Below are 27,972 nucleotides of genomic sequence, written 5' to 3'. Positions count from 1 at the left end.
TGGAGTGCCTGTCTTTTTCTCTTTCTACAGTCTTTGTTTTCAAGTCTATTTTGTATGATGTAAGTATTGCTACACTGTTGGGTTTTTTTTTTTTTTTCGTTTCCATTTATATGGCATATGAAAATATGTTTTCCAGCCTTTCACTTTCAATCTGTGTGTGTCATTAGGTCTGAAGTGAGTCTTTTATAGGCAGCATATAGATGAGTCTTGTTTTTTCAAATCCATCAGTCACCCCATATCTTTTGATCGAAGGATTTAGTGCATTTACACTTAAGGTAAGTATTGATAGGCATGTACTTATGGCCATTTTGTTAGTTGTTTTCTGGTTGTTTTTGCAGTTCTTCTCTGTTCCCTTCTTTTCTTGGTCTCTTCTTTTGTGGTTTGATGATTTTCTTTCTTGTTATACTTGGAGTCTTTCCCTGTATGTTTTCTGCGTATATTATAGGTGTTCAATTCATAGTTATCATTGGGTGCATGTATAACATCTTTATTTGTACAGCAGTTTCTATAAAATTAGTGGTCAGTTAAGTTTACCAGATTCTAAAAGCACTAAGCTTTTATGGAGTTACTCTTTTCATTGTACAAAATGTGAGGACAGATATTTCTTCTCAGTTAATTTAACTTTCTTTCATTATTTTTTCCCAAATTTTTATTTAAATTCTAGTAAGTTACCATACAGTGCAATATTGGTTTCAGACTTAGAATTCAGTAACTCACCACTTACATACATCACCCAGGGCTCATCACAACAAATGCCCTCTTAATACCTATCACCCTTCTAGCCCATGCACCAACCACCTCCCTTCATCAACCCTCAGTTTGTTATCTATCATTAAAATTCACTTATGGGGTCTTCCTCTCTCTTTTTACTTTCCTTTCACCCCACCCCCCATATGTTCATCTCTTTTGTTTCTAAAATTCCACATATGAGTGAAATTATATGGTTTTGTCTTTATCTCACTCACTTATATCACGTAACATAATACACTCTAACTCTATTCATGTTCATTCTTGATAAAAACCCTCCACAAAGTACAGATAAAAGGAACATACCTCAATAGCATAAAGGCCATATACTAAAGACCAACATCCTCAATGTGAAAAAACTGGGAGTTGCTCCTCTCCTGGTCAGGAAAAAGACAGAGATAGATGTCCACTCTCACCACAGTTATTTGACATAGTACAGGATGTCCTACCCACAGCAATCAGACAACAAAAAGAAATAAAATGCATCCAATTCAACAACGATGAAGTCAAACTTTTACAATTCACACACAACATGATACTCCATGTAGAAGACCTGAAAAACTCCACCAAAAAATTGCTAGAACTAATACATGAATTCAACAAAGTCACAGGATATAAAATCAACGTACAGAAATCTGTTGCCTTTCTATACACCAATAATGAAGCAGCAAAAAAAGAAATCAAGGAATCTGTCCCACTTACAATTGCACCAAAAACCATAAGACACCTAGGAATAAACCTAACCAAAGTGGTAAAAGATCTGTACTTTGAAAACTGTAGAATACTTATGAAAGAAATTGAAGAAGAAGTAAAGAAATGGAAAAACATCCTACGTTCATGGATTGGAAGAAGAAACATCGTTAAAATGTCTGGACTACCCAAGGCAACCTACACATTTAAAGCTACTCCTATCAAAAACCACCAGCATTTTTCTTTCATTATTATAGTAGCCTTTCCATTACAAGTGCAAGTTTTTGTCTCATATTTCACATGTGGTTAATTTAACTTTGTCTCAATTAAGCTATTGAAGTTTTTGTCCTTTTTTAGTTTCAACATTTGAGTGTCTTCACATATCAGTTGTTTCCATTATAAGAGGTACTTAGTTGAATTTTTTTCCCTCAATCTCTATTTACTTCGATCTCTGTCTTTGGCTCTAGCTACAAGTTTTCTCTTTCTCAAGGAGCTTTGAATCACAGAGGTCTGTGATTTATGACTCATACGTGTACTGAGAGCAGCTGCAGTTTCACCATTAAACTTCTCATTTTTTTTCTCATCAGATTCAAGTTATATTTGATTGAGCACACAACTCAGTTCAAAAATATTTCCAAATATTATTGAGGCACCCAGATGGCTCAGTTGGTTAAGTGTCTGCACTACCTCAGCTCATGATGTCAGGGTCCTAAGATTAAGCCCTGAATCAGTCTCCCTGCTGAGCAGAGAGTCTCCTTCTCCCTTTCCCACTGCCCCTCGCCAATTCATGCTCTTTCTCTCTCTCTCTCAAAGAAATAATAAAGTCTTTAAAATATTTATATGCTTTCTTACTCTTTGTAATAGTTTATTATTCTTTTTATTTAAATTCAATTAACCTAGTTATTATCATTTATTTACATTTATAATTATTTTATTGAGATTTTATTAGTCTTCAAGAAAAAATTTTACGTTTCTAATATGTTATACTGTGATACTTGGGAATTGTTAAATATTTTAATAGAAGTACAAAACTACATAGATAAAATTTCTACTATTGATTAAAAAAGTATGTCTATAAAAATGGGGCAGAAACTGAAGAAATACTTCTAATGATGCAAATAATTCCAAGTAAATAAAAAGTAATATGTGGGTTTCATAAAGTATTTCAGAATGTATAATACCTTTTTGTTTTGGGAAATCTTGATCAGTATTCATTGTGTGAAGGGAACATATTTATATTTACACTTACATCACTCTCCATAATTAAATCAGATATAATCAAAAGTACACAGTAAACTCAAGTATTGTTGGGTCTTATAGTATATAAAAATAAAGACATAAAATATTTTTACTGATGAAGACAGTCAAGCATATTCAACAAGTGTAGGTACTGTAACTTATTAGAGAAGATCTCTAAAAAATTAAGGGCACCCAAGTAATCATAAGCATAAATGTTTGACAATTATTTTAAGAAAGGTCAAAGATAGCTCCATCCATGTACAACACTCTAAAACGTTTTTGTAAAGATTTATTTTTTTACATTAGGAGGGGTTGTGTGTAGGGGGAGGGGCAGAGAGAGAGAATCTCAAGAAACTCCACACTTAGCTCAGAGCCCGATGTGGGGCTCAGTCCCACCACCCTATCCAAAATCAAGAGTCAAACACTCAATCCACTAAGCTACCCAGGCACCCTCAAACAAGTTTTATTCCATGTATCTGGTCATTTATTTTGTATGTTCATGAAGCTCGATGGTTTGATGAAATGTTCAAAGTAAAATTTATTAATGCCATTTCAAAATTTTACCTCTTTAAAATTGTGGTGTGGGAAATTATAATCACATGCCTTTTGTGTCAGAGAAACGTGTGACGGTATTCAAATGTCTGACAGAAATAGTTTATAGAGAGGACTTTCTCACCTTTGCAAAGGCACAGTTTAGGGAAGATCATTTGTTATTTTTCATCAGTGCAAGAGGACGGACTGCTGGATAACAAGAAGAGTGAAAAGTAGTGATGTTCTCCAGCCCTTGTACATGCTGTCTATAACTTCTGTAAATGGTAAGGCAGATACTGGCTGAGTAAAAACAAAAACAAACAAAGAGTTCACAAATGCCAGGGTCCTGTGGGTGGTCTTAGTTTCAGGAAAGGGTCTTGGGCAGAGGCTGGTCTTGTGGAATGTTACTGAGGACATGTACTGGTCCAGATCATGTGGTACACACACAGGAAATCTCATAAACCAATGCCCCCTACAAAAGCAGCCTCCTAAGTTTATCAGGTTCTCTCCTGCTACAGCATGTCAGATAACACATTTGTGAAACTTCATTGGTGTTGAAGGGGGCCTCACACAGCACTTATGATGCCATGGATGTAGATCTGATGTTAGTGATCTAGGAAAAAAAAGAGATGGAAAAATGTATGTGAAGACTTTGGGTTTGAGCCATGCCTATCGATGTTGTTGGAAGTGATTATTATGGCCTGAAAAATACTGAGAAAAGATGTGGTGCAGAGGGAAAGACCCTGGGTGACTCTGTATATGTAAACCACTGCCTTACAACCAATATCGTCTAGAAAATTTCTTACTCCAAAGGCATTTAATACTTCTGGAATCCCACTGAAAAGAATAGTTATTAGCTAAAGTGAAATGGGTGGATATCAAATCTATAGGCCTCTTTGCATGGGGCTGGAATAAGAAGGTGTTGAGGAGTAAGACAAGGAGCAACGTGCTCCCAATAAAACAATCCCACTTGGAGAATGAGGAACACTTCAAGATAGTCTCATTTAAAACTATGATATTCATCGACCTCTTATACTATGGATACACTTCTGCAGAGCTAAAAAGGGAACCAAAATGATTTATAAGGTTGATGGAAATAAGACAACCCTAAGAAGACTCCATGAGGTATAATCACCCTCAGCAGTAAGTTGTGCAGATGCTCTACCAACACTCAGGATATGAAGAATGAGATCTAGACGTAAATGTCAAGAATTGTTAAAGTCACTTCAGAGGAACGTTAAGGTCAAGACAAACATGTCTTATTTATAAGAATTCTTGAGATGCCTATGGTGCAAAAAGGTGGTTTTATTAAAGCAGAGGGACAGGACCCCGGAACAGAAAGAGCTGTCCTGGTGTCCTGAGGAGTTGCCCATTATATACGTTGAAGTTGGGAAGGGGTTAAGGACAGCACAGTTCTCTGGACCTTGAGGGGGCTAGCTATTGTTAGGAAAGGGTCATTTATTACTGCTTCCTAAAAGTCATGATTCCTTTCAGATGTATATGGGTGGGTCATATGCTTTGGGGATGATTGCCAACATGTACCTTGGGGATAGAGATAAAGGAAGTTTCCAAAATAATTTTTATATGTTAGAGTAGACTAGCAGAATCCTGGGGATTGGGCTAAGATTGCCTTTTGCCATTAGCAAAGTATTAACATGGAGGCAGCTGAGTTCCTAGAGGAGGATCACTTAGCCTGTTTCAAGGATTTGCCAATGGGTTGTAGGCAGTAAGAAAATTAAATTTTTTCTTTTGCCTTTGTTTCCCACATCAATATGATGTGGTTTAGAAATATAGGTGAGGTTTGGTGTGGTGGAGTCCGGAACCCATGATCAAGAACGAATTCTTGAGACGTGTTTGGTGCAATATGGTGGTTTATTAAAGCACAGGGACAGGACCCATGGCAGAAAAAGCTGCTGCACTGGGGTTGTGTGGGGTGGCTGATTATATACTATGGGGTTGGGGGAGGTAAGGAAAAAGGGAGGTTTCAAGAGAGTACTTTCATGTGTGAAAGAAGAGTCACAGGATACCAGGGTTCTTGCCATTTTCAAGTTAAGGTTGTTTACCCCTCTAGTAGGGCATTAACATGAAGATATTTGGGGACTTCAGGGAGGCTGCAGATTGTGAGGACATATAATTGTATCTACATTTCCTTCTGGAAGCTAGGCTCCTGATAGAAATGTTTTGTTCTTGTAGATCACTAAGACATTTGTAAACTGAGGGAGATTCAAGTCTTACAGGATTGTGGTCTCTGTAGGTTAACTCTTTGTCCTTTAGGGCAGCCAGGAGTGCCTGAGGAATGTCACATACATCCCTTGGTGGGCGGGTTGCAGGGTGTCAGTTTCTGCTTTGTCCTCAGCTTGCCTTCTGTTCCCTCATCAACTGGACCACATAGTGGTTTGCAGTTAATGGCAACACTGAGCAGAAAGCCAACACCCAGACTAGCTGTTTGCAGCTGGCTTCCCCTCTCTGATGCTTGGGAACTCTGTCACATTTAGGCACCCCCGTTCTTTTTGTGACCGTGGGGATCCTGAGACCATGCTGTCCCACCGGGGATACTGCCTGGCTTTGCCCCCTGAGCACCTTTCAGGCAGACTTCTAAACGTTCTGATTTTGTGCTCCACTGATTATAATACTTTCTGGTACCAAACTTACAGAGGCTTTCCCCACCTCCGTGGTTTATCGTCCATTATATCACCTCAGATTCACATCTCTGCACTTCCCACCTTGCAAAAAGAGGACACTTTTCTATTTGTAGAATTGCAGCAATTCTTTTGAGATGTCCAGTTGCTTTCACAGGTGTTCAGAATGATTTGATAAGTATTAGCTGAATTCCAGGGACCAGATGAAATTAGGGTCCCCTACTCCTCTGTCATTTTAACTCCTCCTCCTAATTCCATTTTTTCCTGCCATGTTCATACTTTGCACTTTTAAATTCTCCTCCCCAGGGGCAATACAGTTATACAGAACTCTATGAATCACTTGTGTATCACTTGAAACCCCATGACTCTGTTTGGGTTTTTTTTCATTCCATTAATAATCTCAGTTTTTCTTTCAGGTTACCTTCCCTAAAAGTCTGAGCATGGTAAATAAAACACCATACAAGTCATCTGAGGCTCTGGGTGATATCTGCTCAGAGAGGCTTTACATTTGCTCTTTGCAGATGGCAAAGGGTTGTAGCAACCATGCTGTGATGGTTAAACTTTATGTGTCACTTGACCCAGTTGGTTGGTTGAACACTAGTCTGGATGTTGCTGTAATGGTACTTAATATCTACAATAAGTTGATTTTAAATAAGGAAGATTTATCTCAATATTTGGGGTGGGCCTCATCCAATCAGTTCAAGGCCTTAAATGCGAAAATTGGTTTTTTGGAGAAGAAATTCTAGCTCAAGTCCTTACCATAGAAATCCTACCTAGATTGTAGGCACCATATGGAATTTGGACTCAAGATTGGAACATCAGACTTTACCTGAATTTGAGGACACCCATCCTTCCCTACATATTTCAGACATGCCACCTTTCACAGTCATCTGATGTAATTCCTTAAAATAAATCTATCATTGTAGGTATAGGACTGTGCGTGTGTGTGTGTGTGTGTGTGTGTGTGTGTGTGTATCCTATTGGTTCTGTTTCTCTGAAGAACTCTGACACTTCAGTTAATCTTGTTTACTAGACAGAGAGGAATCAATGCTTGACCTCAGTGCCTGAGAAGACTGGTTTATATCTAGTTTGATGGTTGCCTGGGACCTGTATAGCACTCCAGTCAGTCCTGAGGGTTTGCTTGCTTCAGGTTAGCATTCTCCTTAGTTGCTGACCTAGTCCCTTGATCTGTAGCAGATAGAAAAATGGTCTTGAGAACTAAAGGACCAGAACTTTCCCAGGTCACAGAAGCCAGCAAGTCTGTTTGAATCCCCCTAGGCTCTTTGATTAGCCTAGTAATTTTTTTAGAAAAATGTTTTTCTTTCTTTAGGTCATACAAATTATTTTACTAACCTCCCTTTGTGCATCTGTAGACCTTGCCCTCCTGTGCAGAAGGAAAAGGGTATTCCTGCATGCAAGGAAACAAAAACCAGAACCTGGAGCACCCCAACACCAGCACTGAGATAACGAGAAACGTTGCAGACCACTGCACTCCCTTTACTGCTTACCCTAAACCACTTTAAGAAACCCTGGAATAGCAGAAACCTCAGAGTTGACTTTTGGACAAGAATCTGCCTTCTCCGCGGTTTGCTGGCTTTCTGAATGAAGGTCAAATTCATTTCCAATCAAAACGTGTCTCTTGAGTAATGATCTTTCCAGCTATGGGCAGCCAGCCAAACTTGGGTTATTAACAGGCATGCTCCCTGTGTGTGAGCCCTGGACTCTGCTTTTGGTTCTGTTTTTGTGAGACTGTTAAAAGCTCTGCAAAGTCTCTCTCTCTCTCCATGGAATCTCTGCAGTAACTGTGAAACATCTCCGTGATGAACACAGCACAAAATATGGGCCCTCAATCTGACTCTACTCTTTCTACATGGCCCCTTCATATTTCCTTCACCTAGAGCATGCTTTCTTATATTTATCCATTTTTTGCAGTTGTTTTCAGCAGGAGGGCTGTCTAAATTACATATTCCAACATTGCCAGAAGTAGAAATCCCATGTATGTAGTTTTTAAACGACTGTTTCAATTGCATTAGTGATCACACGGGAATTCTTTTTCTCAGCTCAGCTTTATTGAATTACATGTATTTTTATTAACTCCAACTTGAAATCTCTTACTCTATAATATTTGTCAAGGTAAATTCCTTGGCTTTCTCCTTTCTCCTTTTCTTAATTTTTTTGTTTCATTCGTGTCTGGTTTTTGTGTAATTTATTTATCCACATTTACTCTTTTTTGCATTTTAGTTTTTATATTGCTTTAATTTGAACCCTTATTTTATTACACTATTAGACTTTTTCCTCTCTAGCTTTTAGGATCATAAATTGTCCTCCATTTACCCCTTGAGCTGCATTGTTCAATTTAGTTATGTAGCCTTTCAGTATTGAAGAATGCATAACATACCATTTCTCTGACATTTTCTCATCAAGTAAGTTATGTTAAAAACTACTTCCAATTTCCTAAAGTATTGCAGCTTTTCTTGTCTTGTTTTAAATTGCTACCTTATTTTCATAGAAGCCAGAGAATGTGATCTGTGTAGAAACACTTCTGCTTTTTCTTTAGAAACGTTATGAACTCCTCACTCAGGTCAACTTTCTCAATGTTCCAAGTTTCTAAATGGTCTAAATGTACATGTGAACAAATGTATATTCCCTAACACAGGGTTGAAAATAATTTCTAATATGTACTTTAAATTACAATTTTAGGTACGTTGTCCATTGATATGTATCCTTTTTTTAAATAATGGCTTTATTGAACTGAGATTTACATACCATATAATACACCAAATTAAAGTGTACAATTCAGTGGTTTTTAGTATATTTACAGGTGTGTGCAACCATCCCCACAATCTATGCTAGAATGTTTTCATCACCCCTACAGGAAACTCTGTGCCCAGTAGAAGCATTCCCTGTTTCACCCCACCCTCCCCCAACCACTCCTGTCCATAGCCCTAGACAGCTGCTAATCTATTTTCTGTCTCTATGGGTTTGCCTATTCTGGACACTTCATATAACGAATGATACATTATGTGGTCTTTTAAGATTAGCTTCTTCCAGAGGTGCCTGGGTGGCTCAGTCAGTAAAGTGTCTGAGTCTTGATTTTGGCTCAGTTCATGATTTCAGGGTCATGAGATCAAGCCCTATGTTGGGTCTGCACTCAGCACAGAGTCTGCTTGATATTCTCTCTCCCCCTCTGTCCCTGCACCATTCATTCTCTCTCTCTCTCTAAAAAAAAGGGGGGGGCCTGGGTGGCGCAGTCGTTAAGCACCTGCCTTCGGCTCAGGGCACGATCCCAGCATTCTGGGATTGAGCCCCACATCAGGCTCCTCTGCTAGGAAACTGTTTCTTCCTCTACCACTCCCCCTGCCTGTGTTCCCTCTCTCGCTGGCTGTCTCTGTCAAATAAATAAATAAATAAAATCTTTAAAAATAAATAAATAAATATTAAAAAATTTTTCACTTCTTCCATTTAGCATATTTTCATGGTTCATGACTGTATCAGTCCTCCTTTTCTTTTTATTCCTGAATATGATTCCATGCTATGAATATACCACAGCTTTTCATTCACTCACTGGTAGGAGGACATTTCAGTTGTTCCCATGTTTTTATATTATGAATAACACTGCTGTGAATATTCACATACACCTGCTTGTTTGGAGAACTCTTTTCAGTTCTTTGGGAGTGGAATTGCTGGGCTGTAGAAGTTAATTCTATGTTTAACTTATTGAGAAACTTCTGAACTCTTTTCCAAAGTGGCTGCACCATTTTACGAGCTCACCAATTGTGTAAGAGGGTTCCAATTTCCCCACATCCGCTCCACCCTTGTAATCATCAGTCTTTTTTATTTTAGCCAATCTAGTGGGTGTAAAGTATCTCATTATGGTTTTGATTTGCATTGATCCATGGTATGTGTTTTAAGTGCACAATTTTTCCCTATAAGGGTATTAATTACTGAAATAAATGTGTGTGAATCCCCCACTAAAATCATGGACATGCTGCCTTCTGTTTCTAATTTGTCTTCTTATATTGAAGTTAACCTCTTGAGGGTCCAAAATTTTAGGGCACCCTTTCTTCTCAGTTGTTTTAAACTTTATCATAACTGTAGTATCCTCTCCATCACAAGTCCCAATTTTTGTCTGACAGTTTAGAAATACTCACATTATCTTTTAAAAATTAGTATTTGCATATAGTAATTGTTTTCAATTTGAGTGATTTCATGCCTTCCTTGTTTTTATGTAGCTGAATTTTTTTATTCTAAACTCATCAGTCAGTCTCTGTACTCTGGCTCCAATTCCCAGTCTTCCCTCTTCTGAGAAGCTGTGAAGCACAGTGGTCTGTGCTGTAAGAGTCACTCATGTTCTGAGGACAGCTTCACTTTCAGTGTGATGTTTGCTCCCTTATACTTGTTTGAGCATAGTTATAAGGGGAAAATATTTTAAAATATTTTATTGAAAATTTTAGCTCTTGTCTAGCAGAATTTTTGAGGATTTCTGATACAGCGTAATATGACAGAATGGAATGGCTCCATATTTCTTTCTAAAAGTAGAAATCTACAAGGAAAACTTATTTTGCTATTGACACAATAAACATGCCTTCAGAAAACAAAACTAATGAAGAAATACCTCCAGTGATGCAAAAACATTGAAAGGTGTGCATAGAGGAAGTAAGTGGGGATTCGTAAAGTATATGAGGATAGTTTTTTGGGGACTGGGGTGTTATTCATAAGATGAGGAAAACATGATTATATTTACACATATCACTGTTATTGGTTACACCAGGTATAATTGGAAACATATGGTGAACTCATGTATGGACACCAAGGTGTAAAGTATGGAATAGTGCAGATACTAAGTCTTTTGATCTAAGGGAAGATCTATCTAGCATAATTTAGCAAGTGTAGTTACTGTAACTGAATGAATAAATATGTCACAATAGGATTTCTCTCTTAAAAATAGGGTAATGCAAAAAAATCAAAATGCATTTTTGAGAATCATTATAATACAAAGATTGCCCCATCTAAGTGTAATGCTCTCAAACATGTTTCATTCCACAAGACTAGCCATTTATCTCCTACGTTCAGGAAGCTGGATGGTTTGAGAGATGTCCAAAGGGACAATTCTTAACACACTTTCACAATTTGACCTTCCCTAAATTAAGGGTGGAAAATTCTAATTGAGGCCCTTTGGGTCAGAAAAGTGTGAGGCATCATGCATTGAGAGAAATTTTGTGTTGAGAGGATTTTCTCATCTTTGCAAAGGCACACTTCAAAAAAATTGTTTGAGTTTTGATCAGTACCAAAGGACAGATTGCTGGATAACCTTGGGATAGAATTATAGTGATGTTCTCCAGCCAATTACATTACGTTTATAACTTACATAAATGGTAAGGAAGCTGTTACTCCAGTAAAAGAAAGCAAAGCAGCTCACCAGTGCCAGGATTGTGTGGGTGGCCTTGGTTTCAGGAGAGGGTCTTGGGCTGAGGCTGGTCCTGTGGAGATGCTGGACTGTCCTGCGATGTGTGAAAAGAAACTTTACCATGTACGCACTGCTCCAGACCATGAGGAACACATACAGGGAATCTCGTAACACCATGGACCCTCGAAAGACAACTGACTGAATGTAATCAGGATCCTTCCCAATACAGTATGTGAGAGAATACACTGATCCAACATCAGCGGTGTTGTAGGGGGCCCATGTACTCATGATGACACGGATGTAGATCAGCATGTTGATGATCCAGAAAGAACAGAAGGCAGGAAAAATGTATGTAGAGATTTTGGGCTTGAGCCATGCCCACCTCGAGTTGCTGGGAGTGATAATGATGCCCTGAAAATACTCAGGAGAGACGTGGTGCAGAGGGAAAGACCCCGGGTGACTCGGTGGATGTAGAGCACTGCCTTACAACCAATGTTGTCTAGAAAATTTCTTACTCCAAAGGCATTCATTACTTCTGGAATCCCACTGAAAAGAATTGTCATGACATTCCCTAAAATCAAATGGATAAATATCAAATCTATAGGCTTCTTTGTATGTAGCTGGACTAAGAAGGTGTTGATGAGTAACACCAGTAGCAATGTGTTTCCAATAAAACCAATCCCAACTTGAGAGAGAACGAAAACTCCCAAAATAGTATCACCTGAAACCATCACATTCATTGGCCTCTTTACTTTGATACACTCTTGCTCAGATTCAAAAGGAACCCAAAATGGTTTGTAAACCTGATGGAAACAATGGGATCACATGGAGACTCCATGAGGTAAGATCATCCTCAGCAGGAAGTTGTGCAGATGCTCTGTAACAACATTCAGGAAAGTAAGAATTAGTTCTAGAGGTAAATATCAAGGATTATTGATGTCACTGCACAGGAATATATGGGATGAGATAAAGCATGCTTTTTTATGAACACCTAACCGCAATTCTAGGAAATAAGAATCTAAAGAAGATTTTTTTTGTTTATTAAAAACAATACGTCAGATGTATACAGATTCCATTTATGTTCTATGTGTATGTTCTGAACTTCACCTCAAATATTTGAACGAATTTCCAACTTCTGTCATGAATAATAGAAAATTATTATGTATTTTAATGCATATTATTCAGTTTCTCCTGTACATGACACACATTATTGATATAGTCAATCACCAGGAGAACACTCCATCCCCAGAGTTGCACATGACCATCTCGCTCTTTAAATGGCTTTCTGAACCTGCTACACCTTCCCAGCTCCAAGACCCTTCCAATGTACATGATATCACATCGGCTCCTGGGTCAGCACACTGCATCCTCCAGTTCTGTTTTGAAAATTCACTATATCTTTTTATTCTACACTAAAGTCACTGATTATCTTGAATCTCTCTCAGGTAGTGAGATCTATCTCTCCCCTGTACCCTGTATCACCAGGCCTGAAGGTGGGAATGTCTTCTTTGATTCCCAGCACTTTCAGATAATTCTTCATGACCCCAGCTTTGAAGCAAATTGTCATCAGGCTACACACACCACTGTCCATGTGGAGGTAATCTACTCACCGCAAATCACTCTCCTTCTAGAACTTGACTCACTGTAACACTCCCCAATTCACCTCCTGTCATATTTTTGGTGATCGTAGGATCCACATAAATGGCCTGTCCAGTATCCTCAGCCTCTCTCACATTTGTGATTTCCTCTCTTCCAACACTCCTGCCTCTGCCTTCACCCAACTCATGCACAGTCTGTCACTGCCTTTCCCCATCTCCAGTCTGTCATTGCCAATATTGGAAATTCATTAAGTGTCACTTCCAAGCATCTCGTCCTCCTGGTACCAGCTATTTCCAGCTTAGTTTATGTAATCTCTGACCCCAAAATTACTTTGAGATCACCTGGGTCTGCAAAACTTGATCTCTTTACACTCCACAAGATCTCCCAATCTCTCCTCTTTGTCTAAACTTCCTTGATCCAGGATTAAAATTATTTCCTGCAAAAGCATGTGATGCCATCACTTTTTTTCCTGCTTCTATAGTCCTCACACACACACATAGTCTGCCTACTTTATATCATTCTACTCAGATAAGCAAGGCTTAGAGAAAAAGACATAACCATATTAAGTGAACTTATATTAAATTCCTCACCACTAAGCTCCAGCGAGCTATATTACAGCCAGCAATTCCACTAAATTTTCAAGAGTATTCCTTGAGTATTCTCACTCCTATTGGTGACTATTTCATAACTTGTCCTTTCTCAAAATACCAACAAATCCTCTCCAACTCTCATATTCAATTGATGGTGTATTGCATATTTTCATTGAGATATAATTGAAATGAAATACTATGTTAGTTACAGATGTACAGCATAGTAATTTGATACTTGTGTATATTGCAAAATGATCAACATGAAAAGTCAATGTAACATCCATCACCACACATAGTTACAATGTTGTTTCTTGTAATGATAATTTTAAATTCTACACTCGAAGTAACTTTCAAATATACAATATAGCACCATTCAGTACGATGTCCACGTTACCCATAACATCCCCGTGACTTATTTTTTTAGAACTGGAAGTTTACACCTTTTGACTCCCTTCACCCATTTCACCCACACTCCAATCTCCACTAATGTCAACTATCAGTCTGATTTTATCTATGAAATCAGTGGACGTTTGGGGATTTTTATTTAATTTCACATGTAAGTGAGGTCATACAATATTTGTTTTTCTCTGTGAGACTTATTCAACTTAGCATAATACCAGCAACGTCCACCCATGTTCTTGCAAATGGCAAGATTCCCTTGTCTTTTTAGTTGAATAATATTCCATTGTGTGTGTATATATACATATTCCATTATATATATGAATAATATGCCACTATGTATATACACTTGTATATATATTACATATAATATTCCATTGTATAAGTATGTATATATATATTTCATCTGTGTATATATATATACAAACCATATATTTTTCATTCATTCATCCATCAATGATCTCCATATTTAATTCAGAAAAATAAAGCAATCAAAAGATATTCCCCCAAATTCCACCAGTACATCAATCCCACTTTCTGTATCCTTGCTCAGAATCTCAGCTTTGTCCTCTGGCTCTGAGAATGGGTTGTCTATGTTTTTTGTCACACTCTATCCATGCCATTGTGCAATACATCTGGAAATATCTTTCCTGCTCGTGAACATCTCTTCTGTTATTCTTTTCTCTCTCAGGCATTATCAAATTTCCCCCATCAATATGCGAAAGTAGTGTCTTGCGCATTTCTGAATAATTTCTCTTCTTTTCTTTTGAGCAATTCTCCTCTGAGGAATTGTCTCTACTCCCTGTCTCCAATTCCCTACATCTCATTCGCTCTTGATCCCGGGAAGTGGTAGACTACAAAAATGCCTATAAATTCTCCCCTGAAATTGAGGTTGCACACATGAGGTGGCTTTTCTCTGTCCCTTTAACGTTGGTTGTCACTTGGCTTGTTTTGGCCAGTCAGCATAGAGTAAACACGACACAAGCAAAATCTTGATAAGTGCCCTTAGGTGGAGCTTGCTGTTCTGCCTCACAGCAAACCCACCACAACACCATGTGAAGCATCCTAGCCTTTTATGGGATGAGCAACCACAGAGAAGAAATCTTCAGGCAAATTCCAAAACTATATGTGAAGCCATTTCATTCCAAACAACATCAAAGCCCGTATGGGACACCAGTCATCCTCTAGTTAACTACTGACATGACCACACTTGCATGAGAAAGCCTAGCCTAGAAGTAAAACCACTCACAATCAAAAAGTCACTTAGAGTATGATTGTATGTATACAAAATATACCAAATGCATAAATGCATAGACAGAGCAAACATGTGGTTGCTAGATATTGGAAGGATAAGGGGTAGAGGAGTGACTGGGTGGGGAGGAGGGCGTCTGTGATTTCTTTCAGGTGGTGAAATATTTTGAACCTTAACAAAGTGGTGGTTGTACAACATTGCAAATATTATAAATGCCACTGAAAGGCACACTTTAAGATGGTTAATTTTATCTTATATTCATTTCACCTCAATAAATTATATAAATATACATCTAAATAATTGTAAATTGTAAGCACCAAGATATAAACAAGAATAATGTAATGTTAAGAGTTTAGATTTACAAAGAAATGCTAATATGTCTTAACTTCAGGGACTCTGTTAACATAATTGTCCATATTAACATCCTAAAGAACAAAGGTGTATGACTTTCACAGTATATGGGAAAAGTACATTCATATACATTTAATATCCATTTATGATAAAAATAACATTCTGTCCTATAGTATAAATATGAAGGAAATTACTAAGTTTGTGCAAGGTAGTTACCTATTATGAACAGAACAAACTAATAAATTATGAAACCCAAGATATTTATTAGTCAGAAATGTGATAACTGTACCAACTATCTGGTCCCCATTTTTATTGCATTTTATCTCTTAAGATCTGTGGTAAAGAATTTAAAAAGGATAAGCACTACAAAACACCAAAAAAAAGTGATTATTATCATTTACTGATGAAAAAGTTCTACACTGAAAAAAAGGTTAAAACTCTAGAGAAAAATAGTGTAATAGGTACTGCAACTCATGATTTTACAAGTTATTTCCTTGACCAGAGAATGAAATTTTAGAAAATAATGGATTTACAATAAGTAATACTATGACATTATCTTAAATTTCTGCAAAAATTTCATGGATATTTTATGTAACTCAATTGACAGAGGTTAAGAAAAATGGAAATAAGTAGCACTACATTGACATTTATACATCAGAATATCCAATATGATAAAACGTCAATTCTTACAAATATTTAAAATTTATTAAATGGAATGTAAAATCTATGAAATGAAATGAAAATGCAATTTTCAACAAAATCTAAACCCTTTTGTTGCATTGACCTTGACAAATTGTTTCTATATTTTGTTTGTCATATCAGAGGATGATGAAGAGCCAAGACATGAACAAAAAAAAACAAGGCACTATGTGGAGAGACTGGTTAAAAGAAATGAGGACATAAGTGGAAGAGGTGAAAGGAAATATAGGAGAAAGAGAATTAAAATCAGGAGAGGACAGTTAACCGAATTGAAAAAGTAAAGAGAGGGACAATAAATATGAAAGAACAAGTGACACTAGAAAGAACAGGAGGATGGAGGTAGTGTCATCCCAGCAGGGAAATCACCTAAACAAAATGAGGGGAAAGAGAGAGAGAAAGCAAACAACAAAACACAAGTGAAGGCAGGCAAACAGCTAAAGAAGACTGCGCAAATAAAAAAGCCTCAGAAGCAAAGAGAGGATTATGGGAAAGATAAAGTTTAACAAGAAATAGAAAAACTATTATGATATATGTCTGTCAGAATAAATTAGAAGACAGGAGATGGGGAACTTTAGGTAAACAAGAAAAAAGAATAAATTTCTAGAAGCATCAGTGATCTGAGTAAGACACTGCTATGAAAACATTTACATAGGATTGTGGAGAACCACATAAACTCTCAAAATTATGATAAGGATTATATTAAAGTAAAGATATTAGCAGGAAAAAAAAGCCTTCTAGGAGCTTCCTTTACCTCACTGAAAGCAGGAACTTCTGGCAATGAAAGTGTTAAAAAAAATCCCCTCTCTGGGTGGTTTTTATCACCATGAAAAGGATGAAAAACACCACTTACACCTGCATAGACAATGGTCATCACAAACTTTTTGTATCTGCCTTTCCTCCCCTGAAAACCTACTTGTTTATCTTATAAATCCTCTTCACCCTCACTCCATTTCCTTTTTGAGATTAGGTATAAAAGACCCTAATTTTAATAATTTACAAGTTTGTCTTTTGTGAGCTCCCATAGGCCCATGAACAAATTTGGGTTTTTTTTCCTTCTGTTCAAATGTCTTTTGGAGGCTTAAATTGCAGGCCCCAGACCCAACATAAAAGAGGAGAGGAAAAGAATGTCCTCCCCAACATAATCAACAAGAATTATAAAGCTCAAAGAAGATATACATTGGTACAATATAAATATCCGAAATCACTCATAGGTGTGAGGAATGGCGTGTCAACGCAATCAGAAATAAAGAGCTAATAACAAAATTAACAAACAACAAAAAAGGAATTTAGTACCTTATATAGCCACAAAAGGAAAAATGAATTAAAAATTAAAACTCCAGAAATAAGTCAAGCAGAGTAAGACAATTATCATATGGTTTCACTCATTTGTGGAATATAAGGAATAGCACAGAGATCAGTAGAAGATGGAAGAGAAGAAGGAAGGGGGGGGTAAACAGAAGGGGGAATGAACCAGGAGGGACAATGGATTCTGGGAAACAAACTGAGGCCTTCAGAGGGGAGGGGGTTGGGGGGATAGGCTTGCCTGGTGATGGGTATGAAGGAGGGCACGTATTGCATGGAGCACTGGGTATTATAAGTGAACAATGAATCATGGAACACTACATCAAAAACTAATGATGTACTGTATGGTGACTAACATAACATAATAAAAAATTTTAAAAAAAAAAGTAAAATTCCAAATCAACAGAAAGACCTGTGAGACAAGGAAAAAAAGAAGAGGGAAAAGAGAAGTGGACATGAAAGAAAGAGAAAAAAAAAGACGCTAATAACAGAAACAAAGGATGGGAGGGAGTAGACTGAATTAGTAAGAAAAGAAAAACAAAGAGAAGAAAGTATAAACACAGTATAAATTTATACAAACTTGAATAAGTAAAAATCATGGAAACAAATACCTAGAAATGCACCTTAGAGAAAGCAGCTTTTATTCTTCATGTTAGTGTATAAATTTGAATGTGAGAATGATATATTTTTAGAGAGTATTCTATATAGATATATAAAGTTCAGAATGAGTTGAAATTTTTACAGCATCCTTTCTTAATGTTTTTAAAAGTTTCTCAATTCTGTGCACTTTATTGGTCCATAAAAATATTTTAAATGATGTTTAAATTAGACTTGCAAAGAGAGACTAAGAAGACTTATACATGGACAGAAAACTATACTAGAATAAATGAGAGTGAAAATAAACTCACTAAAAGCTTTTAAGTTTATTATAAAATTAGAACATGTGCAAGAGGAAGGCAGAGCACATAAGAATGACAGGAATAGGTGCTTAGTCTTATGTGAAAGGACATTACAAAAGAATGAAAAATAGTACAGAAACTATGGTTAAAGAATGTAAAGAAATGACAGAAAGAAATAAAATATATGCATTTAATAAAACAGAGGCACAGACAAGAAAGAGAGAGTAACAAAACTGGAGGATAAAAAGAAAACCAGGGGAAAATTCAAGAGGAAAGTAAAAACAGAGTTTTGAAGACAATAAATAAAGTCAGAGAAATGAGAATGGATAAGAACAGTCCCAGAGGTGGAAGATTAGTAAAGGCATAAACAAACATAAAAAGTAAGGTATATTAAAAATAAAACAAATTTTAATATATGAGGTGAGTTTGAAGATTGCAAAGTGGAAGAAAAACTCTATAATTTTAATCAGAGCAATGAGCTTTATAGAAGAAGAGCAATGAGAGGAGAAGACAGAAAACTAAAAAGTGGAAGAGGAAAGAGAGAGGAAAGAATTGGAATAGAAAAGAAATGATAGGGAAAAAATGGTAAGTGGGGGAGTAGGACCACAGAGAGAAGAGACTTACTGTGAAAGACAAAGGACTTAGCATAAGAAGATCTGAAACAAAAAAGGAATTGAAGAAGCAAATTCTTGGAAAAATGGCCAGGTGTCTCCCTTCATGCAAGAGCTGCAGACAGGGAGAGGACTTACTTCATGTGAGCTCCTCAGCAGTGCAGGGGACACCTCTGATGGCTGCAGCTGGGTGCAGGTGCCTGGATCCAGGGCTGTAGGAGGGGCCGGTTGCTGGATCCCCAAGGACTGGAAACCGGTTTGTGCAGAGTGAACTTCTTGATTTGTCCAGAGGAATCACAAATTACAACAAATTCTCTTGATAAACTTAGAAATGTATTTAATTAAAGTCAGCACCTGTGGTCACAAACATCTCTTCCTAAATTGACAAGTGATTCTAGAGAGTTCTACAAGACCAGAGGAGGAAGTACACTTAGAGTGCTCATTGTTTTCAGCTGCTAGAAAACAAAGGTGTTTTATTGCTGTAGTCAAAGTACAGCCATCCAGAGAGTAATTTTTCTCTTCTGAGACTTCTATGGATCCATAGCTCAATTTGGAGTGTCTAAGTCTACACTGATTTAGTTAAAATATATATAAATGCTAGTGCTCAAGGTTAATAACCGAAGCTGAATATTCAATTAAATACTGAATACAGAATAAAAACTATAACTAATGTAACTATAATTTAAGCAATTTACCCTGTGGTTTTTATTTTTCTTTTTGGAATTAATAGAGTTGTTAAAAATTACATTTTGTGATAAACCAGTCCAGTTGAAAAACAAAATGAAGCTGATATTGGTGTAGGGACCAGGCCAATGAGATAAGTGCTGACATCAGATTTCTTTGTACATTATTAACAGTATCACTTAGCTCCTGTTTCTCCAAAGTGAGCTCTACAGAGTCTGGTCCCATGCTAACGTGTATCTTGTGGGAAGGTAGAGGTTCTTTCCTGCTCATATCCCAGCAGTGTACCCCTTCTTTAATAACATAGGCACCAAACCCCAAAACATCAGACCAAAGGTACCATCTCTTATCTGAACTGATCACTGGACAACTATGCACCAAGTAGTCAAGGTTTCAAAAGTCATCAACAACACACATGGCAACCATCATCCTTAAGGTGGTATATTCAGATGGAGGCCATAGACTAGTGAACAAAGGAGACACAAAGAACGTTTTAATTGTGCTCCTATTTTTTATTGAAAGAGGCATAATAGTTAGTAAATTGGAAAAAATATGTATGTGAACAGATTTCTTGGTGCAGGCAGGAGGATTTGCATTTTGAAAGGAGGGGTCAGGATGGGCCCTTCTTCAAAGGTGAGGTTTCTGCAATGACTGAAGAGATGAAGAAAAGGGCATCCAGGAACCTGGGAGGGGAGCACTGCAGCCAGAGGAAGAGGGATGTCACACCACATCTTCCTTAGCCATTTGTCTACTGATGGACCCTCTATATTTTGACTATTGTAAATAATGCCACTATAAACACAGGGGTGCCTATATCTTTTCAAATTATTGTGGTTTTTTTTGTAGTAGAATTATGGGATCACAAGGTAGTTCCATTTCTAACTTTTTGAGAAACTTCCATACTGTTCTCCACAGTGGCTGCACCAGTTTGCATTCCAATCAACAGTGCAAGAAAGGTTCCTTTTTCTCCGCATCCTTGCCAACACCTGTTGTTTCCTGTGTTTTTTGTTTTAGCCTTTATGACAGGTGTGAGGTGATATCTCATTTTCATTTCCTTTGCATTTCCCTATAGGGGAAAGGAGGGAAAACAGAATGGGAAGTCATCAGTGAGGGAGAAAAACCATGGGAGACTCTGGAGTATAGGAAACAAACTGAGGTTGCTGGAGGGGTGCGGGTGGGGGGTTGAGGTAACTGGGTGATGGGCATTAAGGACAGCACATGATGTGATGAGTTCGAGGTGTTATTCACATCTGATAAATTGTTGAACGCTACATCTGAGACTAATGATGTACTCTATGTTGGTTAAAAGAAGTTAAATTTTTAAAAATTTGCTTTTCCCTGATGATGAATGATGTTGAGGATCTTTTCATGTGGTTACTAGCCATCTGGATGTCTTCTTTGGAAAATATCTCTTCAGGTCATCTGACCATTTTTTAATTGGACTGTTGTTTTGGTTTGGTTTGGTTTGGTTTGGTTTGGTTTGGTTTGGTTTGGTTTTTTGCTGTTGAGGTAAGTTCTTTATATATTTTGGATACTAACCCTTTATTGGATATGTCCTTTGCAAAATCTTGTCCCATTCAGTAGGTTGTCTTCATGTTTTGTTGATTGTTTTCCTAGCAGGAAGAAAGCTTTTTATTTTAGTGTAGTTTAATTTTGCTTCTGTTTCCGTTGACAAGGAGACATATGTAGAAAAATGTTTCTATGGCTGATGACAAACAGATTACTGCTTCTTAATTCTTCTAGTTATTTTATGGTTTCAGGTCTCACAGTTAGATCGTTAATCCATTTGAGAGTTTGTTTTTGTGCATGGTGTAAGAAAGTGGTCTAGTTTCCTTCTTTCTCCATGTAGCTGACCAGCTTCCCAGTACAATTTATGGAAAAGACTGTCTTTTCCCCATTTTATATTTTTGCCTCAAGCTTACAAATGCAGGCACTCTATTCTGTTCCATTGGTCTATGTGTCTATTTTTCTGCCAACAGCATACTGTTTTAATGACTATAGCTTTGTAGCATATCCTAAAATCTAGGATTATGAGGGGAGACCAGGTGGCTCCATTGGTTAAACATCCTTCTATTAATTTTGGCTCAGGTCATGATCTTAGCTTCATGAGATCAAGCCCCACATCAGGCTCCACACTGAGCATAGATCCTGCTTGAGATTTTCTCTCCCTCTCCTTCTGTCCCTCCTCCACCTCTAAAAAAAAATACTCTGGGATTGTGAATCCTCCAATTTAATTTTTATTCCTCAAGATTTTATTAGGAGCTGGTGATGTATGGAATTGTTGAATTACTATATTGTACACATGAAACTAATATAACACTGTATGTTAACTAACTGGAATTAAATTAAAAGCCCAACAAATATGTGATACAATTGCAGGAGCCTTAATCTAGATAGATCTGCAAGGGAAAACTTCTCAGAAAAAGTGTTATATAAGGTGAAACCTGATTGATGAGAAGTTAGCTACAAAAACCTGTGAGAGAAAATATATTCTACTAGGTAAAAAAGTGTAAAGGTTAAAAAAGAAAAAAAGATTTCTATGGCTACCTTTTGTGGTTCAAACAAATCTTTATATTATTACTTCTAATACTATGAAAAATGCTATTGGTAATTTGATAGGGATTTCATTGAATCTATAGATTGCTTTGGGTGGTATGGATTTTTTTTTTGGACATTTACCCATATTAATTTTTCTAATCTACTAGCATGGTATATCTTTCCATTTGTTTGTGTTATGTTCAATTTTTTCATCTGTGTTTTATAATGTTCAGAGTGTAGATCTTTTTCTTTCATCATTAAATTTCTTCCTAGATATTTTATTATTTTTGATAGAATTGTAAGTGGAATTATTAATTTTTCTGCTATTTCATTAGCAGTATATAAAAATGCAACAGATTTTTTAAAAGAATTTCTTTATTTTTTTTTAAGTAGGCTCCATGTCTAACATAAAGGAAAACATAGGGCCCCAATCCAGAACCTTGAGATCAAAACCTGAGCTGAAATCAAGAGTGGGATGCTTAACTGACTGGGCCACCCAGGCACCCCTAAACATTTTATTAGTAAGGAATCTCTACACTGAACATAGGGTTTGAATTTACAACCCTGAGATCAAGTGTCACATGCCCTAATGACTGAGACAGCCAGACGCCCCAATGCAATAGATTTTTGTATATAAATTTTGAACCTTCCTACTTTACTGAATTCATTTATCACTTTAAATTTTTTTGATAGGGTCTTTAGGATTTTCTATCTATAATATCATGTCATCCAGAAAGTGTTATGGTTTTAGTCATTCCTTACCAATTTGGATGATTTTTATTTATTTTTCTTCTCTGATTGCTGTGTCTAAGACTTTCAGTATTCTGTTGAAAAAAAGCGATGAGAGTAGACTTGATCTTATAGAATCATTTCCAGTTCTTCACCTTCAAATATTATGTTAGCTATTGATTTTTCATATATGACTTTTATTATGATGAGTTATGTTCCCTCTAATCTCACTTTATTGAGAGTTTTATGATAAATGGATATTGGAATTTTGTCAAATGCTTGTTCTGCATCTATTGAGATGATCATATCAGTTTTATCCTTCATTTTGATACGGTGTTTTATCATCAGTCTTAATGATTTGTGAATATTGCATCCCTGGAGCAAGCCCCACTGGATCATGGAAATGATTTTATAATGTATAGTTGAACTGGGTTTGCAAATATTTTGTTCAGGGAATTTCCACCTGTGTTCATCAGGGATATTGGCCTGAACATTTTTTTTGTTTTGTTTTAATTTGTTTTGTTTGTGGTGTCTTCGTGTGGTTTTGGTATCAGGATGATTGATGCTGGCCTCATAGAATGAATTTGGAAGTTTTCCATTTTCATCCATCTTTGTAAGCGCTTGAGAAGAATAAGTATTAACTCCTCTTCAAGTATTTGCTGGAATGTACCTGTAAAGCCATCTCATTCTAGACTTTTGTTTGTTAAATTTTGCTTATTATTAATTCAATTTTATGAGTAGTAATCAGTCTGTTCCCATTGTTTATTTCTTCCTAGTTCAGTTTTGTAAAATTATATGTTCTTAGGAATTCATCCATTTTTTTCTAGGTTGTCCAGTTTGTTGACATCTGATTTTTCATAATATGCTCTTAAAATCTTTTGTGTTTTTGTGTGTTGATTGTTATTTTCCTCCTTTGTATCTGACTTTATTTCTTTGAGTCCTTTATCATTTCTCCTTTAGGAGTCTAACTTGAGGTTTATCAAATTTGTTCAGATTTTCAAAGAATCAGCTCTTGGTTTAATTCAAATTTTTATTTTTAGACTTTATGTCATATATTTATGCTTTAATCATTATTATTTCCCCCTTCGACTACATTTGAGCATTGTTTGTTCTTTTTTCTACTTCCTTTAGGGGTAAGATTAGATTGTTCAAGATTTTTTTGGTTTGTTTCTAGAGATTGGACTGTATTGTTGTAAAATTCTGTTTTAGAACTGCTATGGCAAAGATTTGAATCACTGAGGTTTTATTTACATTTGTCTCCTTTTATTTTCAAATTTTCTTTTTGATTTCTTGGTTGACCCATTTCTTGTTTAGTAGCATGTTGTTTAGTCTCCCCATGTCTGTGATTTTTCCAATTATTTTTTGTACCTGATTTTTAGTTTCATACTGCTATGGTCAGGAAAGATGCTCAATATGAATTTAATCTTTTTAAATTTATTAATTTTTTAAAGATTTTATTTATTTATTTCACTGAGAAAGACAGGGAGCAAGAGAGAGAACAGAAGCAGGGGGAGTGGGAGAGGAAGAAGCAGGTTCCCAGCGGAGGAGCCTGATGCAGGGCTCAATCCCAGAATGCCAGGATCACGCCCTGAGCAGAAGGAAGACGCTTAACGACTGAGCCACACAGGCATCCCAATTAAATTTATTGGGACTTACTTTGTGGCCTAACATGATCTGTCCTGGAGAATGTTCCTTGCAGTTGAAATGAATGTGTATTCTGTTGGTTTTGGATCTAATGTTCTGTATACATCAGTTATGTCCATCTGGTCTGATGTGTCATTCAAAACCACTGTTTCCTTGTTGATTTGCTGCCTGAATGATCCATCCATTGATGTAACTGGGTGTTAAGGTCCTCTTCTATGACTTGTTATTGCCCTTTAAGTCTTTTAATTTTTGGTTTAAGTATTTATGAGCTCCTATGTGCATACATAGTTACAATTGTTAGCTCCTCATGTTGTGTTCATCCTTTTATCATTATGGAGTGGCTGTTTTTGTCTCTTTCTTCAGTCTTTGTTTTCAAGTCTATTTTGTATGATATAAGTATTGCTACACTGGTTTTTTTTTTAATTTCCATTTATATGGCATATGAAAATATGTTTTCCTTGCTTTTCACTTCAATCTGTGTGTGTCATTAGGTCTGAAGTGAGTCTTTTATAGGCAGCATATAGATGGGTCTTGTTTTTTCATATCCATCAGTCACCCCATATCTTTTGATTGAAGGATTTAGTGCATTTACACTTAAGGTAAGTATTGATAGGCATGTACTTATGGACATTTTGTTCATTGTTTTCTGGTTGTTTTTCATTTCTTCTCTGTTCCCTTCTTTTCTTTTGTGGTTTGATGATTTTCTTTCGTGTTATACTTGGAGTCTTTCTCTTTATGTTTTCTGCATATATTATAGGTGTTTGATTCATAGTTACCACCAGGTGCATATATAACATCTTCATTTGTACAGCAGTTTCTATAAAATTAATGGTCAGTTAACTTTACCAGATTCTAAAAGCACTAAACTTTTATGGAGTTACTCTTTTTATTGTACAAAATGTGAGGACAGATATTTCTTCTCAGTTAATTTAACTTTCTTTCATTATTTTTTTCCAAATTTTTATTTAAATTCTAGTAAGTTACCATACAGTGCAATATTGGTTTCAGGAGTAGAATTCAGTTAGTCATCACTCACACACAACACCCAGGGCTCATCACAACAAATACCTCCTTAATACCTATCACCCATCTGGCCCATCCCCCAACCACCTCCCTCCATCAATCCTTAGTTTGTTCTCTATCATCAAAAGTCACTTATGAGGTTTTCCTCTCTCGTTTTACTTTTCTTTCTCCCCCTTCCCCCATATGTTCATCTCTTTTGTTTCTTAAATTCCACATATGATGGAAATTATATGGTATTTCTCTTTCTCTGACTTATTCCACTTAGCATAATACACTCTAACTCTATCCAGGACCATTCTTGATAAAAACCCTCCACAAAGTACAGATAGGCAGAACATAACTCAACATCATAAAGACCATATACTATAGACCAACAGCTAATATCATCCTCAATGTGAAAAAACTGGGAGTTGTTCCTCTCCTTATCAGGAACAAGACAAAAATGTCCACTCTCACCACAATTATTTGACATAGTACAGGAGGTCCTACCCACAGCAATCAGACAACAAAAAGAACTAAAATGCATCCAAATCAACAAGGATGAAGCCAAACTTTCACTATTCACACACAACATGATACTCCATGTAGAAAACCTGAAAACTCCACCAAAAAATGGCTAGAACTAATACATGATTTCAACAAAGTCACAGGATACAAATCAATATATAGAAATCTGTTGCGTTTCTATACACCAATAATGAAGCAGCAGAAAAAGAAATCAAGGAATCGATCCCACTTACAATTGCACCAAAAATCATAAGATACCTAGGAATAAACAACCAAAGTGGTAAAAGATCTGTACTTTGAAAACTGTAGAACACTGATGAAAGAAATTGAAGAATAAATAAATAAATGCACAAACATGCCACGTTCATGGATTGGAAGAACAGAGATTGTTAAAACATCTGTACTACCCAAGGCAACCTACATATTTAAAGCAACTCCTATCAAAATCCGACCAGCACTTTTCTTTCATTATTATACAAGCCTGTCCATTACAGGTGCAAGTTTTTGACTCATAATTCACATTTGGTTAATTTAGCTTTCTCTCAATTAGCCTATTATAATTTTGTCCCTTTTTACTTTCAACATTTGTGTGTTCTCATGCATTAGTTGTTTCTATTATAAGAAGAATGTATTTGAATTGTTTTACTTCCATCTATCTTTACTTTAAATCTCTGTTCTCTGCCTCCAACTATGAGTTTTCTCTATCCCGTGGAGCTTTGAAGCACAGAGGTCTGTGATTTATGACTCACCCATGTACTGAGAGCAGCTGCACTTTCATCATTAGGCTTCTCTTTTTTTCCTCATCAGATTCAAATTATATTTGATTGATCACACTACTTAGTTCAAAAGTATTTCTAATTATTGAGGCACCCTGATGACTCAGTTGGTTAAGTGTCTGCCCTGCCTTAGCTCATGATGTCAGGGTCCTAAGATCAAGCCCCGAATCAGTCTCCCTGCTCAGCAGAGAGTCTTCTTCTCCCTCTCCCACTGCCGCCCCCAACTCGCTCTTTCTCTCTCTCTCTCAAAGAAATAAAATCTTAAATATATATATAATTTATTACTCTAATAGTTTATTTGATCTTTTTATTTAAATTCAATTAACCTTGTTATTTCATTTACTTATATTTAAAATTATTTTATTGAGATTTTATTAGTCTTCAGGAAAAAATTTTACATTTCTAATTGTTATACTGTGAAACATGGGAATTGTTAAATATTTTAATAGAAGTACAAAAGTACACAGATAAATTTTCTGCTATTGTTACACAAATATGCCTATAAAAATATATTGGAAACTGAAGAAATACTTCTAGTGAGGCAAGTAATTCCAAATAAATAAAAAGTAATATATGGGTTTCATAAAGTACTTGAGAATGTATAATAACTTTGTGTTTTGGGGAATCTTGATCAGTATTCACTGTGTGAAGGGAACATAGTTATATTTACAGTTACATCACTCTCCATACTTATCAGATATAATCAAAAGCATATAGTAAACTCAAGAATTGTTTGAGTTTTAAGTATATAACAATAAAGACATAAAATATTTTGACTGATGAAGACAGTCTAGCATAATCAGCAAGTGTAGCTACTGTAATTTATTTGATAGATCCTTCACATTAGTGAAGATCTTTAAAAAATTAAGGGCATCCGAATAATCATAAGCATAAATATTTGACAATCATTTTCAGAAAGGTCAAAGATGGCTCCATCCATGCACAACAGTCTAAAACATTTTTGTAAAGATTTATTACTTTAGAGAGAGAGAGAGGGTGTCAATAGGGGGAGATGCAGAGAGAGAGAGAGAATCTCAAGCAAACTCCGCACTTAGTTCAGAGCTCGATATGTGGGGCTGGATCCCACAACCCTAGCCAAAATCAAGAGTGAGACACTCA

At 36.3% G+C, this 27,972-nt stretch overlaps 2 pseudogenes; both read right to left on the bottom strand.

The window, feature by feature from the left end:
* Window positions 1–3,271: 3,271 nt before the first annotated feature.
* Window positions 3,272–4,230, bottom strand: LOC148110160 (vomeronasal type-1 receptor 1-like; annotated as a pseudogene).
* A 6,814-nt stretch (window positions 4,231–11,044) lies between these two features.
* LOC123799333 (vomeronasal type-1 receptor 1-like) lies at window positions 11,045–11,984 on the bottom strand (annotated as a pseudogene).
* Between the last annotated feature and the right edge of the window lie 15,988 nt (window positions 11,985–27,972).

This window comes from Ursus americanus, chromosome 5 (assembly GCF_024610735.1).
Source record: "Ursus americanus isolate L20-20 chromosome 5, mUrsAme1.1.p, whole genome shotgun sequence".
In the NCBI taxonomy this organism is placed as follows: Eukaryota; Metazoa; Chordata; class Mammalia; order Carnivora; family Ursidae; genus Ursus; species Ursus americanus.
The sequence above is the reverse complement of the archived record's forward strand: the minus strand, read 5'-3'. Positions and strand labels throughout refer to the sequence as shown.